This window comes from Cyanistes caeruleus, chromosome 6, assembly GCF_971803275.1.
Source record: "Cyanistes caeruleus chromosome 6, bCyaCae1.hap1.1, whole genome shotgun sequence".
NCBI classification, from domain to species: Eukaryota; Metazoa; Chordata; class Aves; order Passeriformes; family Paridae; genus Cyanistes; species Cyanistes caeruleus.
In genome coordinates, this window is record NC_141706.1 from 50,868,534 (window position 1) to 50,881,498 (window position 12,965).

Below are 12,965 nucleotides of genomic sequence, written 5' to 3' on the forward strand. Positions count from 1 at the left end.
CAGAAGAAGCAACCTATCACCAGCACTTTACCAAAAATTCAGGCTACCACAGCATAGGATCTGTGGACACTTTCTCTTTCCAATCAGAGGCTGATTCAAATTTCTAATGAGATCACCAGGGTCTCCTAAACTTTCTGCATCTGCTTGATTGAAACTTTTTCCTTGGTATCTAAGGAAACACAGACGATGTGCTTGGCCCAGACCTCGCCTATCCACTCATGTCCAGAGCTCTCACCCAAGACACACAAGTTAAGTGAAAGGTCTCTCTCCTCTCAGGTCAACACAAACTCTTCAGGCTTGGGACCTGGTGGGATTTAATACTACCATCAATAGCATTTCCAGACTAATAACTGAAGTACTTCATCTTGGACTCTTTTCTGTCTTTCAAAACTTCCAAGTGAGGGCATTAACTCCCCTCAGCAAGAGTTTGGGTTTTTTTGGGGGCACAGCTAGCTGATCAAGCTCCCACCTCAAGGGCCTGGTGCTGCACAGTGCTGTAACCCAAGGTAGTCCAAGCAGCCCTGCAGGGAGTTGTGATGGAAACAGGCACTGGGGAAGGACCTGGGCTGGCCTCTGCCAGAGGCAACAGGCTTTGCAACCACATCTGGTACCACTTCTGGCACCCCTTTTCCCCAGTACTCTTAATGAAGATTTACAAGCCCTTTTCTGGAATTACCAAACCAAACACCTTTGTTGAGGTGAAGTCATTTCTGACTCAGCACTGTTGAGTTCTGTCAGACATGAATTTTGGCACCTAAAGCTATTTTTTTACCAATGCTTTAAAGTCGTTTCCCATAAGCTTTTAGTTAGTATTTTGGTATGACTTTGCTTTCTACAGACAACACTGTAGAAAAAAAAAAAAATACAGAAGATTATTAAATCTTTTATATTTATGAAACCATCTGTACTGTTGATGTAGCTCACCATGCACACTGTCTGAGAGAAGAGTGTTGCTATACTTCATATTACATTTACAGTGATATATATTAGTTTTGCTGCTTATGAAAGTGTCTAATCTGACAGCTCCTGGAGCCTTGGCACAGCAAGGGCAGGAAAGAGATGGTGGTAACAGAGCTTTCCAAAAACACACCATTAACTCTTTCCAGCTTGACCCACAGGACCAGACTCTCAAGATAAAAAAAATGTTTCTATTTCTTTGGCTACTCACAGTCTGTTTTTCACAAGGGGATCATCACCAAACATACCACATATGTTTGCTTTGTCAAGGACTTTTCACCCCTCTTTGATTCCGAGGATTTTTACGTGTATAAAGCCAAATGCTGAAACTTCCAACCCCTGAGTTCCAAAAATGCTTAGCTAAAGAGCAAAGTTATACAGGTTATTAATGTCTCTGAATTAAAGATCAAAAATGGGGTTACTTAATTAACTTAAGTGTAGCTAGCCCAAGCAAACTACAATATCTTTAATGATGATAAATGTGTGGGCTCACAGTGACTTAGTAACCTGAAAAAAATACCATCCTATCTTAATAAAAACAAGAATAAGAATGTGCAGCACCCTTAATTTCCTAAAAATTTAACGTTGATAGGAGGTTTACTTGGTAAAGATTCAGAGGACCTTAAGTCCTGTTGTTCACTAGGAGTACTACTTTTTAGTAAGTGCTATATCTTTTTCATTAATGCAGTCGAAATTTTATGTTCACTCTAACAATCACTTTTGAAGTATATTATTAAATATGAAAGGGAGAGCCAAGGTGTAATTTTCCCTTCCATAATATGTCTGAAGATCGCAGAAATAATACCTGCAAGAGAGCTTACACTGGAAAAGGAATTAGTTATTGTTCACTGCCTTATCAGGCACAGATGATAAGGCTGAAAACATCTATGAAGAGCAGCATCAGATAAAGGTGGGTGTACATTTCAGAACTGACAGCCTGAAGAAACAGCTGAGGCCCAATTAATTTAAAAGTAGAGTAGAAAAAGGGATATAAAGTTTGGAAAATTTGAGAGAAAAAAGATAAATGTGGGACACAGGCTGGAACTAAGACCAAAATCAAAAACATTAACAGAAACCTCATATTGTGGGAAGTGTGCGTTGTTAACACACAAGTATTTCTCAACAATTCAACTATCATGCTAAGTCCCTCCTAAATAAACACCCTCATACACAGATACTAGTCACTTGCTTTTAACAAGAGGTAAACCCCAATTCACTCTGTTCCAAGGAGATGTGACTCTTTCCAGCATTGAACTGTAAGAGCAAAGAAATCACCAAAGAAATATAAATCAAGTCTGTGGTAGAAATTTTTGGGGTTGTGATACTATTTTAAACAGGGAACACAGACCATTCAAACAATAACTGCTATTACTAAAAATTACTCATTGAATTAATCCCATACCTCAAGTTTCCTGTAATGTCCCAGGAAGAACAAAAAAGGACATTTACTTCTTTTAATGCCTGTTTTATCTCTGCATTAATACTGATCTGCATATTTTTTTCATTTTCAGTCCGTGAATGAATGCCAGAGGACAAAATGCTTACTAGTAGGCCTAGCAACTTTAACTTCTTGGAAACAAAGTGGACATTTTTTTTCTCTTGTATGACTTTAAAATAGCATCACTCAATACATTTCACTCATGACATTTTTAAATACTATGAAACAACATAAGGCCCGCTCCCTTGGGTCCTCTGGGGTTTTCTATAAAGAAATAGCTTCCAGGGAACAAAAATTCTTTCTGTGAGGACTCCCTGGTTTCTTCCTGACACAATACCTGTTGCTTGGGGCAGGGTAATAGTAAAAGTCAAAAGTTTATGGGAAAGTCTTGGGCCTTTTGAAATAGTTTCATAAATCCATTGTAGCTGGACATTTTTTATGCCTCTGGTTATAGCAAAGGACTTAAGTAAATGGTGCAGAGCCATCCAGGCCTTCAGCACTCTTAGACCAACCTTTCATTAAAACAGGGATTTTAATTCAAGAGGAACCAATATTAGTATTTTATTCAAGAGAAATATTTTATTAGGAATTAAGAGAAATTAAGTATCTCAACCAACACATCTGTTTGGAAGTTATAGGAGATTAATGGAACATTCCTTAACTAAACTAGGTTTCTTACAATAGGGTTTTTTTATACTGTGGAAATACTGAAATATAAGTAAATTATTTTGCAAATAACAAAATATTTCACCTAAGAAGTCACCTTCCTCTGAGACCCTCCAAAGCAAATCCCTTGAAATTATTTCTGTTCCATTATAAGATTCTCTGTCAGTAAATATATTTAGTATGCTAAAGGGAAGCTTAATTTTCAGAGCTTGAAGGTCTGGCTTAAAAAGAAAGACTCTTGGACCTAAAAGCCTGCTACAAAAACCAGAAGAGTAAGTAAGAAGTTACTGCTGACTCTGTTAGGTATAACTCCTAGTGTACCTGCATAGATATACAAACTAAAAGAACAGAGATGTAACAAAATAAACAGCCGTAACAAGGAGAAAAAAACATAAAGATAACCTCATCATTATTTCAGTTTTAAGAACATTCCCAGAAAGTAGAACCTGCTAAATCAGGAAGTGGATAGATGTCAATCTATTGAAGATTACCCACAGCATAACCCAAAAAATTCCAGTGAACTTTTATTTTCAATGAAAAGTCCTATGCACACAAAAAAACGAGTCCAGACAAACTTCAAACATTGAAATTCAGATATTCTTCCAATGACTGTTTTCTACACTGCCATAAATCATGTCTAAAGGACTTTTCTACTATGCAGTTACTTTCATTACAAATCTGAAGGGACAAAACTAGTATTTAAGTAGGGCAAAAATATTTTCTGGACTAAAGTGTACACAGTTATAGAACTGATAGGACAAAGGATAATGGTTTTAAACTGCAAGAGGATATGTTTAGATTAGCTATGAGGACTAAATTCTTTCCTGTGAGGATGATGAGACATGGGTTGCTCAGAGAAGTGGAAGCCACACCCCTGGAAGTGTTCAAGGCCAAGTTGGAGCAATCTTGTCTGGGGTAAGGTGTCCTTGCTCATGGCAGCAGAGTTGGAAATAAATTACCTTTAAGATCCCTTCCAGCTTCAAACTGTTGTGTAATTCTATGATTTTGAACTTTCATTTGTATTAAGAAACTGTCTTATAACTTGTATAATTTTAAAATAAATTTATCCATGCATACTTGTGAAAATTCTTTAAACTGGAACTATTAAAGCAATTTTTTTTTTATTAACTCATATTTTCTGCCTTGGAGAAGCCACTGACTTTGGACTACTGGAAAAATATTTTTTGGCCCATATTCACATCAGACACTGATGCCATATCTTTAATTGGACCTCTGCACCAAAATATGGAATAAAAGCATACAAGACCAAAGGAGAAGTGCCAAAAATAGTAAAATAAGCACTGAAAAGATTAAATGCACAAAGAGTAAAAAAAAAAAATTCTCTGAAATCTATGTATAAATATGAGACTACAGAAGAGACCAGTCTTCCATTTTATTCTGTTCATTTCAAATTTCACCTGCAAGTTATGCTTTCTTGCTTCTACTTTTCACTGTGTGAAATGCATCAATAAAGTCTTTACACGATTATAAAATAAGCACCAAATCTTCAGTTATATGTCTTCAAGCAAACTGAAACATGTCTAAGTTCTGAAAATAGTGGTGAATGGTAAAGACTTTTGACAAGTTCTTTTATTCTTCTTGCTAGGTAAGAATACACAAAGCTTTGCAAAACTAACCAAAGACCACAAGATCCCTCATGAACTGGTCAATGCCTATCTTGAGTAACTGCTGGACACCCAACAGACAAGTAATAGTATTGTTTATTGCAATATATTTTTTCTTACAGAACAAGAAAGTTTGATAACAAAAGTGAAAACAAAGGGTATATTATCCAGTGTATTAGCATCCAGGAAACTTATTGATATTTAAAATAGAATCATAGGATAACTCAACTTGGAAGAAACTGCCGAAGTCTCAAGTCCAGCTTCCTGCTCACAGCAGGGTCAGCTATGAGATTAGACCATGTTATTCAAGGTTTTATCCAGTTTGGCTATTATAACCTTCAAGGATGAAGAGAATACTGTGTCTCTGGGCAGCTTCTTTTAATATGACACTTTCTTCATATTGAAAAATATTTTCTAGATAGATAGGTAGATAGATGGATAGATAGATAGATTCTTTATATCCAGACATAATCTCCCTTGTTCCAATATTCCACTGAAAACTTATCCTCCCACGGTGTGGTGTCTCTCATCACCTACCAAGCTGTGCAGCTTGCCATCTACCCAGCTTCCAAGGTCATTTTCAGCTGCTTCTGAGCCAGTCTCTAGCCTGCATTGGTGCAAGTGAATATTTCTTCCAAGATACAGGACTTTATCCTCGACCTTGGCAAATTTCACCAGGTCCTGACAGCCCATTTTTCCAGCCTGTCTGGCTCTATACAAATGGCAGGCCTGACCTCTAGAATATAGAAAATAATCAGTGGTAGCAGTTATTCAGGATTTATTATGCAAGTGCTATCCAAAATGTGTGAAAGTATGTCAATTAGGGGGGAAAACCAATCCACAAAGAAAAAAGACTGACACATGTTGCCAATATTCCATTTATTTTGCAGAAAGCTCCTTCAAAGCTTTCAAAGGGACAAAACATTGCTCCATTTGTCTCTGACTTTATTAGAAGAGGATTTGCCAAACTTTTGCCCCCTGTATTTTTTTGTTGTTGCTGTTGTTCTTATTATTTTTTAGTTTTATTTTTTTTTTGAAGGGTCTATTAATGTTCTGGAAGAATACACAGTATGTTCAGTAACTCCTTGGGGAATTGTAGCAACCCCTTATTGAAAACAATGTCAAAGACAATCTTCATACACTGTAAGAGACACAGCATACTTTCCTTCAAAACATATATACCTTACATGACATGAAGTTTTCCTCTTTTCCAATAGACCTTTTTCTGACTAAAAAAAAAAAAAAAAAGTGGAGAAGACAGACACAGGAGTAAAATTACTCATCCCTTTGAACAGTTTTTGCACTGAAATGATGAAATGCCTTTTTGCAAACTTACCAGAACTTTCAAAAATTCTGGCAATGCACCATTCCACACAATCTGCTAATAATGAACAACTCTACAGCAACAGCCTGGAATGGCCAGTTTGATTTTTACAGTAACGAAGCCATACGAAGAAATAAAGACATCTCCTTTTTTTTTTTTTAAACGTATGGAAATTTTTAATTTTTAACTAGGTGGGCCTTTAAGAAAAAAAAAACAAAACAATTGAGATAAGACAGGTTTTTTCCAAAATTTATGAAAAATACACAGATTTTCATCACAGGTGTTCATTTCACTCTGTTTGCTGACATCTCAGATGGATGAGACTCATGATAAAAGACAAACAGCTCAACATTAACAGGGAAGAGAAATCTAAAAGTGGGACAGGAGGGGAGAGGGGGAGTAGACCTGTCCTGGTTGTGTGACAAATGGAGAAGATTGCCTTGAGTAATATTAGCATACAGAGAATTGTAGCCCAAATGAAGGATAAACTTGCATCCCCAGACTCTGAAAGATATGCATTTAGTTCAGCTCACCACTGATGCATGATTTCAGAACATAAAATTGCATAATTTTTACAATTACAGTAATGTTTGCATCAGCCAGAGGATGATCAATAGTCAAAACACAGGGGTGGGTGAACCCCATGTCAGTAGATACTAAATCTTTCCAGAGCAGAACAGGGTCAGAAGCTCAACTAATTCGTCATTCTGCCTACCAGAAGCTCTATTAAGCTTATATTTAATGTCTGGAGGCAGTGAAACATAAATAGGGGCTATACAAGAATCATGGATCACAGCATGATTCTCTTGGGAAAAAAGGAAAGTCAATCTCACTTAAAATTGCTCTGATAACTAATTACTATATTTCTTAACCTACTTAACAGTAGGTTTAGATATATATGTTACTCCTCTCTTTCCCTTAAAGGATCTTAAATTATTAGAAAGTTGCAGAAAAAGCGATTGCCAATAAAACATCCTACTTCTTAAACACATTTCTTTCTGTTCCAAATATAAAATTATTCTGCCTAGGTTTACACATTTTTTTTGCATGTCCTAGAGACTAATCTTTGCAATTTAGAAATAGAATCAGACAAGGATTTTTTATTAATACTGCAGACCACAGTGGAATGTCAAGGATTTGTAATACAGTTTCTCTAAAAAGGTGCATGTAGTCACAGTACGGTTCAACGGGATTCTATGACTTTCATTATCCTAACTCATTGCTTGCTCTGATGTTAAATTGCCTTGGATTTCACAAACCTACTGATTTTTGAGAAATTCCTTTTCCCCTTTCCACTTCAGAGCTGTTTAATTAAATCTTTAAAAGCTATCCTCAAAGAGCAAGATAACCTGGGTAAAATTTGTCCTTTGACTCCAGAAAAGACAGAGGTTTCCTTACCTCTCCAGGGATTCAGGAAGGCTCAGATTCAGTGACATTGGCTATGCTGACATGTAGCTGTGCAAAGGATATACCCTCATTCTTAACTCACAAAGGTTGTGAGTGCTACAAGAAAAAAGCTCCTACATGTTGCATCTGGAAAGACATTACAGGGATCTGGCCATCAGGTCAGAATCAAGATAAGGCACTGCACATTCTAAAATGAAAGCTCTTTGTTAAAAGAGCTCTCAAAATAACTGAGACACAAGATCAGAAAGTAGAAAACTCTGGCAGAACACTTGCCACTTAGTTTCCTTGGGATTTGTGATACATCCAAAAGACCTGTATCCCTTTCAGCAATAGCATCTTACCAAAACAGAGTTGTTTAAAGCAGTGCACACACCCTTTCATCTTCACAGTTCCCCAATACCCACAAAAAATACAGGGAGGGGGGAAATACAATCTCCTTCACTATGTGGTGAACAGATTTAAGATATTTCTACATAACCACAAAGTTTGGGGAACTTCAGAAGTGGTGTCACTTGTGAATAGGTTAAATAGGGCTCCAATCTGAATCTCCAATGCAATCCAACCTGCTCAGGAGCAACTCCACAGCGAGCTACCCAAGACACAAGGAAAGTCCTCTCCTTCCAGACATTAAAGCCACTGGGTTTGCAAATGATACTAGACTGTATGCTTATCTTTTGTGGTCAGTTCTTGAGCCACACAATCATATACGTTGGAATAGACCTTCACAATCATCAGTCTAAGTCATGAGCAATCACCACCCTGTCAAACAAACCATAAAACTAAGCAGCAAATTCAGTTGTTTCTTGAGTTACCACACGTTCAAAAATGTGCCCACCATACAAGTGGTAGGGCAAAGATGGGTAACTGCAATGACATTCAGAAGTCAGGAGCTAAAATTATTCTAATACTCTGAATAATCATAATTTTATCTTGCATTAAATTGTAAGAGGGTATGGAATGTGGTCTTTCTCATCTTTTTTTTTTTTTTTAAAATATTAAATTGACAAAAGATTTAGTAAGAAAATCAGCTCTAGAGAGATACAATTTGCTGAGAAGTAATCTTAGCTTTTTTGCCCACAGAGCAAAAATAGATATAATTTAGTAACTTAACTTTTTCATGAGAGTGCTAGACTTTCAAGACATGATTTTTTATTTTATTCTTCTGGGAAAAGAGGCAAGAGAATCTGAAAAGAATCATTATATTGGCTCTCCATTTCTTCATAAAAAAAAAGAAATTCAGAATAATAGTCAGTGATATTTCAAAATGAATTTGTTTCTCTTACTTTTTCATCCTATGGGTTAAAAGAGGCAGAACATAAGAGAAGTGATATGTTATCCTATTCTATTGAGAAAATAAAGACAATTCAACAAGAATGGCTAGGCAGGAATGACTACTAAACCAATCCAGCCAAAACATTCAAATAAGAAATCCTATTTTCATTTTATGTGCTGACTTCTGACAATAAAGATTTGATAGTCCTATTATACAAGTGTATGTTTAAAAAAGTTTACTTCTTTTTCTCATATTTTGTTCAGCCCTTACTCTCAGTATTTGATCATGAGAAACATAATGCCAGTCTTTTGATAACATAATCATTCCTCTGCTATTGGATCATGGTGTTGGAAATACAATGTTAGTATTCTAACATCAAATTTGTCCATTTGAATTATATGGACTACATAAAATGAAGTCATAGAGACAGCTTTTATGAATTGTCCTTAGTATTCTATATATAGAAAAAAGGGCATTTTACTAAGAGGGTGGGATGAGATTCAAAAGTAACATGAAAAAAATATAAACCATTCTCTAGAAAAAGCTGTAAACCATGACATCCGATTCCTAAAATTAGAATGTAAAGAAAACCCATTTTAATTCCTGCATAAAACTTTAAATCTTGTATTGCTAACCTGCATATGTCACAATATGTCTAGAGGCAGCACAGGTTTATTATATAAAGTCTTAACATTCAACAGCTAAGCCATCTGTGGACCTTGGTCTCTAAAGGTGGTTTATTATTAAACAGAGCAGGTTCCTGTAGAAAACCAGGCTCCATGAAGTGTTTTGCCAAATCAAGTGACAGACTAAATTCTAGTGTCAGTGAGCAGTAGGCACACAAAGTGACCCTTTAGACAGACATCACACAACATCACATGAAACCAGCTCCACAGAAAACTTTCCATGAAAAGCTCACATGAAAACTGTGCCTCAAACAATTCAAGCCATGCTCTGGTGACAATAATTTCATACTTCATTAAAAAAAAAGCATGTATTTCCTTACAGGCAGATTTATAAACAAGAGCTCCAAAGAGTGGCAAGACTAAGTTGTAGAATAAAAACATGGTTTGTATTGGAAGGAACATCAAGTTCCAGGGTGCTCAAAGCTTCCTCCAACCTGAGCTTGAACACTTGCAAAGATGGGGCATCCACAACTTCTCCAATCAACATTTTCCTGTGTCTCACCACCCTCACAGCAAATAATTTCTTCCATATATATGTATATACATGGGCTAATATTTTATATTAGCACAACTTAGTGATTTATTGAACAGAGTTATTTTTACTGACATACTATTTAATTTGTGTTAAGTGTTCTATTGGCCCTTTTTTACACAGTGTACTGTAACACACAGCATATCCGATCTCAGGCAAAAGCTTTGTGTCAACATTTACAAGTACTTGTATAAGCCATATCTCTGTATAAGCCAATTAACATCAAGACATCACAACTTGTGAATGACTTCCAGGGGAAGGAAAGACATCTGTCTTACAGGGTGGACAGCAATTTGCTGAAAGGATACTCAAAACTGAGTGAGTCACAAGGATTTGTCAAAGGCCAAGGTAAAAGCATCAAGAGAAATTACCTTTCTGGAATTCAGGGATAAGGCTTAAGTCTGAATGAAACTCACTCATAATTATGGTATGACTTGTGCCAATATAGCACTCCCAATAAAAACACACCTTATATAAATGCATCCTGAGTACCAAGAACATACCTCTCAGAGATCAACAGAACAGAAAGAGCTCTTACTTCTGAAATAGGATGTGTATTTCTTTTCTGGCACACGTCTAACATTGTTGCCTACTTCTGTTTCATAAACAAACCCCGAGCATTCTTTGTGGCAAGGAGAATTTCAGGGTAACCAATGCAGAAATATGTAATCCCTATGGCTGTGGAAACCCTTAAGAACAGGATGCTCTTATAAGGTTTCAAAAAATTGTAGGATGCACCCTCACACAGGTGCAGACACTTTATCAGATATATAAAAGGAGTACATTCTCTTGATCACTGTCAACCAGATAAGCCCTCCTGCAGCAGCCCATTCCCATTGCTGTACATAACTGAAGTGTGCTCAAAACACCTAGAACCAAGAGGGTGTTATACAGATTCTAACCTTTGGTGCCTCTTTCTATGCATCTTGTAGGGACCAAGACCCAAAATCAAGATTTTAATCCCATTAGGCACCCATTAGTCAAAGTTAAATCCTTTGGTTTTTATAACATATTTTATTTTCTACTCTTTTTCTGAATTTTCACACTTCCCTTACACAAGCCCAAAGAATGAAAATATTTGTTTGCCTTAGAACAATTTCTTTACTTCTAATGATCTCCAGGTTTTGCTTCTCAAAGTACAATATAATAGTAATAACAGTAATAGTCTTGAGAATTGAGTCTCTACCACTAATAGAACACCTGAGCTCCTGGAGAAAGCAACATCTAAATTCATATTATACATAGTTATAAATTCAAGTCTCAGAAGACTTTCCTATGGGTTTCAGGTATAAGTTTCACCAAGAGGTGCATATAAAACATTGAGCCAACACAATACAGGACTGGAAAACACTGCAGCTCTCCAAATACATTCCCAAAATATATACTGTGTACTGGTGATCAGGGTACAAATGTATGTCTGAAGCCTCAACACAATCCTCAGTGCTCACTCAAGGAAGAGTGTAATAAGAACTAGTAATCCTAAATTAGTAGTATAAGTATAGAAATTATTTTTCTAAGGTAAGAAGCCACAGCACACTTCAAGTTCAGGTTATCATTATATAATAATTTGGTTTTCCAAGATGTGGAAATACACATTCACTATCACAGAGTGCCTAGAAACTCACACGAAGGACCTCCATTCACTAGGTACTCTACAATGCAACCAGGAGATATCCATCTCTCTTGTGATAGAGATGAGACTTAAAAGTATAAGTGGAAACTGTGAAAAACACAAAGGTACTGCTGACAGTTTATGAGAAGTCATTTTCAAAAGTTCCTGAGGCTTAAACAACCCTAGATGCTGAGGAAAGAGCCCATGCTTGAGTGACTTGCTTGACATCACATATTGCACTCAACAGCTTTGAGAGGTGAAACCAGACCTCCAAAAATCCCTTTGCTGGCACTTTAACAACAAGAACATCCCTTCTCTCCATTAACGTTCCAGGTTGTCATTTTTTACACTTGGGTCACCCCACATTTTCAGCAAAGTATGTCTCAAAAAACTTTTTCACTATATTAATTGTGTCTTACAAATACTGTAGGTGTAAGGCTGTGAAAACAGAGGAGAAAGATAATAACATGTAGCAAATACATCAAGATGAATGTTTCTTTTGCCCTCCCTTCCACAGAGACATTCTTTCATTTCCATGAAATGAAACTGACCTGATGCACTTATCCACAGGTTCATCAGTTTCTATGCAATTGTAAGACACACTTCATTATTCATTTGAGTCACTTGGCTGCCCTCTTGAAAACTGTCTGTAGTATTTGAATATTAATTCCATTTCTAAGAGTTCTACCCATGTTTTCTTCTCCCTTGTGTCTTCTTGGGCAGATCATTAATTAATGAATCACTACAGATAATGGGTTTAAATTTAAATACTCGGTGAGGCAGATGCCTGAATCTATTAACGAGGAAAGCGTACCTTTCGCCTTTTTGCCTAGTGACTCTCACTAGGAAAGCCACTGAGTAGGCACAAAATAGATCAGGGTTGACTTTATTGCTTTTAATTTATTTTCATTCAGACTGAAGAAGTGTGAGACATCTGGTTAAACAACAGGCATATGGAACAAAGGTGTAGTTACAAGTCTCAATAGACTTTTTACAGTAACATTCATAATTTGACAAGTAGTAAATAAAGCTTTAAGCAAGGCAGAAGATACTTTATCTGAAGGAACACTCTAAGTCTCTACCACTGGAATACCATCAAATGTAACTCTCCTTCTGCTCACACAATAAGCAGAATCAAACCCTAGATCTCAGAAGTAGGCCAGTAAACCCAAAGCCTTATTTCCATCTTATCACATTTCATTTTAAAAAGTCCCTGAATAGCAGCTTCTCTCAAAATATCAGTTATTCAGAACTTCAAAGGAAGTGGGATACTGAAAGTCTCAGATTATTGATATCATTTCTCTATCCATGACAGGAGCAGGAAAGCTGAAAAAGAAGCTGGAATATTCAATGACAATTAAAAAAACAGAAAAACAAACCACAAGAACTAGGGCATGTTTGGAACTCCATTTGAACAATTCCAAGGCAGTAAAGTCTTATATCAC